Below are 7,619 nucleotides of genomic sequence, written 5' to 3'. Positions count from 1 at the left end.
TAAGAATTGTAAAATGTAATCAGATTTAAATTAAAATTATAGAAAATTAACTTTTTTATTTCAAATATCTTTCCCTATCTCAGCTTCTCAATGGTATTAAATACCTGTATTAAATATAAATTTTATGAATTTATAAATTTTATTTTTAATCCAATTTTAGCCATATAGCTATATATGAATGGTTCTCATATATAAAAATTTAATAGAACTTTTTGGATTGAAAATTTTGTAGGACTATTTGGATTAAAATGAGGCCCCATAAGTAAGTAGTATGAATTCTGGGAATGAGAAACATAAAATAAAGGTGCATGAAGCTTTATAAATATCTTTATTGATCTAATACTAGAAGGGAATCTACTATTTCCAGAAAAGCTGTCGTAAATCTGTACACAGGTGTGCCAAAGGAACTACTTGAGAACACAGGAAACGAATGTCTTTGTCTCCTCTTTTTTCAACATTCCTAGTGCCTTTGAATCACTTCCTCGAAGAGTTTCACTCAATGCTTTCATCCTACCTTAACTACAAACAATCTACACAGCACACTTCTAATCTGTTTTGTTACCACACTATAAACTAATGGGTTGAGTACTGGTGTGAGGAAAAGAAAAATATTAGACATGGTGACATGGAGGAGAGGGGAATGGTACCTGCCTATCCTGTCGATCAAAGCTAAGGCAATAAGTGGGACATAGAAAATGAGGAAAGTGAGAATATGGGAGACACAAGTGTTGAGGGCTTTAAAATGTCCCTCTCTGGAAGCAATGCCCAGGACTGTCTTCAAGATCAGGGCATAAGACAGAACAATAAAGACAGAGTCAACACCAAAGGACCAGAGAACCAAGGCAAGCCCATAGATGATATCGACATGAATGGACCCACAAGCTAGCTTCATCACATCAGGGTGGAAGCAGAATGAGTGGGACAGGATGATGTCCTCACAGAAGAGAAGGTGTTTGAGCAGGATGAGCAAGGGAGCCATCAGCGCCACTCCTCGAGTCATAGCAGCCAATGTTATCTGAGTAATGCGGGTGTGCATCAGGATAACAGTATAGTGCAGTGGGTTGCATATGGCCACAAAGTGGTCAAAGGCCATAGCCAGCAGGATGGCTGACTCCATGGAAGAAGGTGTGGATGAAGAAGAGCTGGGCCAGGCAGCCATGGAACTCAACCTCTCAGTGATTGAGAAGAAAGACATTAAGTACAGTGGGCAGTGTAGATGATGACATGTCTGTATCAGTGGCTGCCAACATGGACAAGAATACATATTGAGGCTCATGAAAGCTGGGGTTCTTGTGTATTGCATAGATGATGATGATGTTCCCCAGGATGGCAATCACATATATGATGCTCAATGGGATGGAGATCCAGGTATGAGCTCCTTCCAGGCCTGGGATTCCTGAAAGAAGGAAGAAGGGTGGCTGGTAGTGGCTACCATTGAACATAGACATGATGATTAAATCTGAAAAAAAAAAAAAAGAGGTGGGAAAATTATGCAGTAATGTTAATTCAAGTTAATTCAATGGTCAAAGAAAGTGTCTAGAGGTGGAGGAAAACTAACATATCTGTTGCATACAGGAAAAAAATTTGAATAGGGTTAAATTCAGTTTAATTTTAAAAGCTTATATAGATAATATTTTAGGTAATTTATAATGGCTATCTTGTAGGCAATTTTGTAGATGCAATGGTAGCCTCAAGTACACTACTGAATAAGCTTATGCCAAAGAATTTTGAACAGAAATACTGAGAGAACAAATTAAGATTCACAAATTCAGTGGTTAATTTGGTCAATTTAAAACACACAGTGAGAAGCAGAGGGACAGAGATTGGCTAGCACACAGAAGGCTGGGCAAGTAGGTAGGAAGGCACACAGCGTCTGAACTGCAGATTATGTAATATTCACAGGCTCTCTCTCTGTACTGATGGTGTGGTTAGAAGCATGACAGTGGCCAGGCGTGGTGGCTCACACCTGTAACCCCAGCACTTTGGGAGGCTGAGGCAGGCAGATCACGAGGTCAAGAGATCGAGACCATCCTGGCTAACACAGCGAAACCCCGTCTCTACTGAAAACACAAAAAATTAGCTGGGCATGGTGGCCGGCGCCTGTAGTCCCAGCTACTCGGGAGGCTGAAGCAGGAGAATGGCGTGAACCCGGGAAGTGGAACTTGCTGTGAGCCGAGATCGCGCCACTGTACTCCAGCCTGGGTGACAGAGCGAGACTCCGTTTCAAAAAAAAAGAAGCATGACAGTTGAGCTTTGAGCAAAGGAATCCTACAAGTGCAAAGGACCTGGAACCAACATTCACACTTGCTCTCTTAGACAAATGTGGAGGGAGGATCACTTGAGGCCAGGAGTTTGGGACTAGCCTGGCCAATATGGTGAAAACCTGTCTCTACTAAAAATACAAAAAATTAGCTGTGAATGGTGGTACACGCCTGAGGTCCCAGCTACTCAGGAGGCTGAGGCATGAAAATCACTTGAACCCGGGAGGTAGAGGTTGCAGTGAGCTGAGATCATGCCACTGCACTCCAGCCTGGGTGACAGAATGAGACATTGCCTCAAACAAAAACAAAAACAAAAACAAGAAAACAAACAAACACTTTAATTCATCTGTTCCTACTGCTTTCTTTTAAAGATACTCATTTGTTAAATTATCTAAAATAAATATGAAAAATAGTAGGCATACAGTGAAAGGGTAGTAAATGAGGACTTGAACAGTCACAAAAGAACTCAAGGAGAAATTGAAATATTATCTAGGAATTAAATGATAAAAAACCTTTAATTTGAAGAGACAACATCAGGGATAATTCCATCATAAGAGCAAAGGTATGGAGATCAGAGTAAGTCTCGTTAGGAAAGGGCACTAATGATATTCTCCTGGATGGAATAAAGCATTATAAACTGGAGGAATAGTAAAACAAGATGGAATAGGTGGTATGAAGTCTTGTTGGAGACCAGAATATGGTATAATTAAGATTCTACCAAGTATCACAATGCAAACTCACTATCATGAAAGAGAATTTGGATTAAGGGCAAACTCATTGAACACCCTTATATTAACTAAGAGGTCAAGTAGCAAGAATCGAAATAAGAGTGTTTGATCCACTAGGAAAAGACAGATAAAATATCATTTTTAAGGGAAAAACAACACAAGGATTTAATTAACTAGATACAAGGGATGAAGTCTCCCCTCCTCTCATTTTAAACCAAGATTTTTCACCTGGTTTCTTGATTTATAGAAAGAGCATTTCAGACAATTCATAGCAAGAGCTATCTTTTTTTAAGTTGTGAAAAAATACATTTTGAAAACATTTTAATTTACTTGCTAGCATTATCTCTAATGGCTTGTTCATAGTTAGATGCACTGGATTGAACACAGAGGTCAAAGGTAGTTATGGCAACGGAGACATGAACTCACTTGGAGGTAGTAACTATAATTTGGAATCAGTGAGGTCTATAATGGAAAGGATAATAAAGAGCCTTAGGGCTAATGATGCTCAGTAGATGTCCATATTCAGGAATTTGGAGTGGAGAAAAGAGTAATAAAGCCGAGGATACACAATAGTAAATTAAAAAGAAATAACTGAATAATGGAATGTCCTGGACATTAAGAAATGAGAGTTTCACTACAGAGATAGTCAATGTAACCAAATATTCTATAATTAAAGCTGGAGAACTAAGAAACTTTCCATGCTGTATTTGGTGATTAGAGCAGTTGTTGGTAAAAGCAGATTTAGGAGAACTTTGCACCCAGTGAGAAAAAAGGAGACATCTAGGAGTAAATGGGAAGTGAGAAACTGATACGATAAAAATGTAAGTTACAGCAAACGCAGTTCTAGATAGTGTTATAAATAAGAGTTATGAAAGACAATTTCGAATAAGGTTTAGCAGCTTAAGCTCTGAAGTCAGATACACTCATATGAGAATCCTCCTTCCCTCTCCCTTCTAATATACAAGATTGCGATCTTAGACTAACTGCTTAACCCTCTGCTCCTCAGTATCCTCTTCTGTAAAATGTACCAACTGAAAATCTATCACACTGTCATTAGGGGAAGACTTCAAACTAGAAAGAAAAGAGAAGTTTGCACTATTTGAAGTAGGGGATGGTAAGAAAAGGGTAAAGTGAGTAAGGCTGAGGGGAATGAAGGGCATTTTGAAAAGAGTGAGCACTTTCCTTCAAAGTCTTAATTCTGGAAAGTCCTTCCATTGTGGAGTACAAGAGAATAAGTAAATTATTGAAGTTATAAACTTTGTTTTTTGTCACTCTGCACACAAAATAAATGCTTTCTTTTCTACAGTATACCTGCACTTTCAGAAAATACACAGTGTAACACACATTTGCTGTGAGGGAGCCTGACTTAAAAAAAATGATACTTAAGCATGCAATCATATTCCTTCAAAAGTCAATTTAGGAATTTAGGGCTGTGGAGCAATGGTTCCTCTGAATTATTCTTGAGTGCTTGGGGAGGGGAAAGTCTTTACTGGTTGTTATCAGAAGGGGGTAAGATGTCCTGGACCAGGCATGAGGTGCAATAATACTAAACTACCTAGTAACTCTCTTCCTGTATGTTTTCCTCAAGTATCCCTACAAAATAAAAATAGGTAGGATTCTCCTATACTTTCATAAGACAGGATAAGTAGCACTATTTTAAATGATCTGTGTTACATTTAATGTTTGAGTAATTCAGAAAAACCTCTATTCAGTTCCTGCCATGGTAAGTAATTCAGTATAGGAAGTTTTAGAAAGAGAAAATGGATGATGGGGAGGCTGTGGAAAATTGAGATGTTAAAAAAATTAAGAAGTACATTAGCTTCAAAGCAGTACTTCAGAGTTTGGACAGAAACAAAACTAAAGGCTAAAACTGGTAAACAAAAGAGAGAACAATGTGAGGGAGCAAGGAATGTTAATGGTTTGGTTACCTTAAATTCAGCCACTATAAGAGTGTTGTTACTTCCAGCTTTAACTAGTATATTCCTATCTCCCATGAACTTCTGCTAAGCTGTGATGATTTACTGCTTTCAGTTATTTATATGTAAAGTCTACTTAGAAAAGTTCTAGGTCATATTTGTGGCCAAAACCCCTAGGAAAGGCAATAGTATCTTACAAGACCATAGACAGTCTTGTAACATTTATTTCTCATCCAGCTGGAAAAGTCAAATGCAGCTAAAAGGCCATTTTCCTCTTCCACATCCTTTGAGGAGTATCCAGGGCTTGTGATGTCTCAGAGGACTACAAAATCCCTAAGAGAATGAGATTGGGAAACTGTAAGTAAGGGAATTGACTCAACAAAATATCCCTTATTCTCCTTGAACAGAATCATGATTAGCCTAAATGGCCAAATACATAGTGAGATTTAAAGTGGTCTTAGTCTTTGTGTGTGTATGCAAATGTGTGTGTGTGTGTGTGTATGTGTACAGCTGGAAGGGTGGGTGAGAGGACAAGGGATTAGAATTTATTTTGAGTTAAAATTCTTTTTCAAGTAATTAACGTCTTTCAAAACTTCAATCTCATTTTATATATATATTTTTTTTGTTTGTTTATTTGTTTTGTTTTGTTTTTGAGATGGAGTTGCCTAGGCTGGAGTGCAATGGCTTGATCTCAGCTCACTGTAACCTCCACCTCCCAGGTTCAAGGGATTCTCCTGCCTCAGCCTCCTGAGTAGCTGGGATTACAGGAGCCTGCCACCACGCCCAGCTAATTTTTTGTATTTTTAGTAGAGACAGGGTTTCACCATGTTGGCCAGGATGGTCTTGATCTCCTGACTTCAGGTGATCCACCCACCTCACCCTCCCGAAGTGTTGGGATTACAGGGGTGAGCCACCGTGCCTAGCCTCATTAAATTTCTAATATAAAAAATAGCCACATTAAAAAAAACACAAATATATAGACTTTAGTCCAGCCCGATCAATTTTAATAGAAAAATTAAAGAGCAGTTTTCTTTTGCATGAATAAAAAGACTGCAAGACTGTTGAAGAAGCATTCCCCCAAGCAAACATATATATAAAAAAAAAACTATATCAACTGTTATTTTTCAGTCTTCCTTCAGTTCCTACACTCACAAGATGTTGAGACAAATAGAGATTGCAGAGACCATGAAATAGCTCTCATTTTATAACTATGAGAACTGAGCAAGGACATTTATTTCCCAGGTTAATGCATGTTTTTAATGAAGTTAAGAATATTGTTTTTAATGAAATTAAAAATATATCTCCACATTTCTTGACTAAATTTAGTGTTGAGCATCAATGAGTGCAATGGTTGAAAAGCATATATTCTGTAGCCAGACTGCCTGGAGTCAAAGCTTGGCTTATCTTCAGTGTACTTTAATAGATTATTTAAACTCATTGTGCCTTTGTTTGCTTATATGTAAAATGGATATCTATGAGTAATAGATTATTTGTGAGCAATCAAGTGTTGATATATGTAAAGAATATAGTGCATTTGACAATGTTGAACTTTACTTGGGGCCTTCTATCCTGGAAAAGAGTATAGATTAAGAAATTCCAGCCACCTTTGTGTTCAGGGAAACTGCTTACTACAAGGAACTACTCTTCTCCCTGCGACTCAGATAACATTGAGGGATGCCCTCTCCCCTTTTTTTCTACCTGTGAGAAAGCCAGATACAAAACACCCAAATTCCAATGCTTTGCCTCATGAATGATTAGCTGAACTGTTTTGTCTCCACTGATCAATCACAACATAAAGGGATTGTAGACCAAACTTTGGTCCAACTTGTCCTCCTTCTTCAAGCTTCTTCCCTTTGACCCACCCATAGCCTGAGCCAGTACACAGTTCCTCTAGAGAATAGGCTGGACTCAAAGGAAAACATTCTCTGATTTACTATCCAGTCACACCATACCACCCTTTCAACCCACTTCCTCATACCGGAATTCTTTTTTATTATTATTATACTTTAAGTTCTGGGTTACATGTGCAGAACGTGCAGTTTTGTTACATAGGTATACATGTGTCATGGTGGTTTGCTGCACCCATCAACCCATCACCTACATTAAGTATTTCTCTTAACACTGTGGGGAAAAGAAAGAGAGATCAGACTGTTACTGTGTCTGTGTAGAAAGAAGTAGACATAAGAGACTCCATTTTGTTCTGTACTAAGAAAAATTCTTCTACCTTGAGATGCTGTTAATCTGTAACCCTACCCCCAACCCTGTGCTCCCTGAAACAAGTGCTGTGTCAACTCAGGGTTAAGTGGATTAAGGGCTGTTCAGGGTGTGTTTTTTTAAACAAATGCTTGAAGGCAGCATGCTTGTTAACAGTCATCACCATTGTCTAATCTCAAGTACCCAGAGACACAATACACTGCAGAAGTTCTCAGGGACCTCTGCCTAGGAAAGCCAGGTATTGTCCAAGGTTTCTCCCCATGGGATAGTTTGAAATATGGCCTCATGGGAAGGGAAAGACTTGACTGTCCCCCAGCCTGACACCCGTAAAGAGTCTGTGCTGAGGAGGATTAGTACAAGAGGAAGGAAGGCCTCTTTGCAGTTGAGATAAGAGGAAGGCATCTGTCTCCTGCTCATCCCTGGGCAATGGAATGTCTCCCTGTAAAGCCCAATTGTATATTCCATCTACTGAGATAGGGGAAAATGACCTTAGGGCTGGA

At 38.7% G+C, this 7,619-nt stretch overlaps 1 pseudogene; it reads right to left on the bottom strand.

Moving 5' to 3' along the window:
* Positions 1 to 485: 485 nt before the first annotated feature.
* On the bottom strand, positions 486 to 1,448 carry LOC100936304 (olfactory receptor 51I2-like; annotated as a pseudogene).
* Between the last annotated feature and the right edge of the window lie 6,171 nt (positions 1,449 to 7,619).

Source organism: Pongo abelii, chromosome 9 (assembly GCF_028885655.2).
Source record: "Pongo abelii isolate AG06213 chromosome 9, NHGRI_mPonAbe1-v2.0_pri, whole genome shotgun sequence".
Taxonomy (NCBI): Eukaryota; Metazoa; Chordata; class Mammalia; order Primates; family Hominidae; genus Pongo; species Pongo abelii.
Note: the sequence above shows the minus strand (reverse complement) of the source record. Positions and strands in the feature narration are given on the sequence as shown.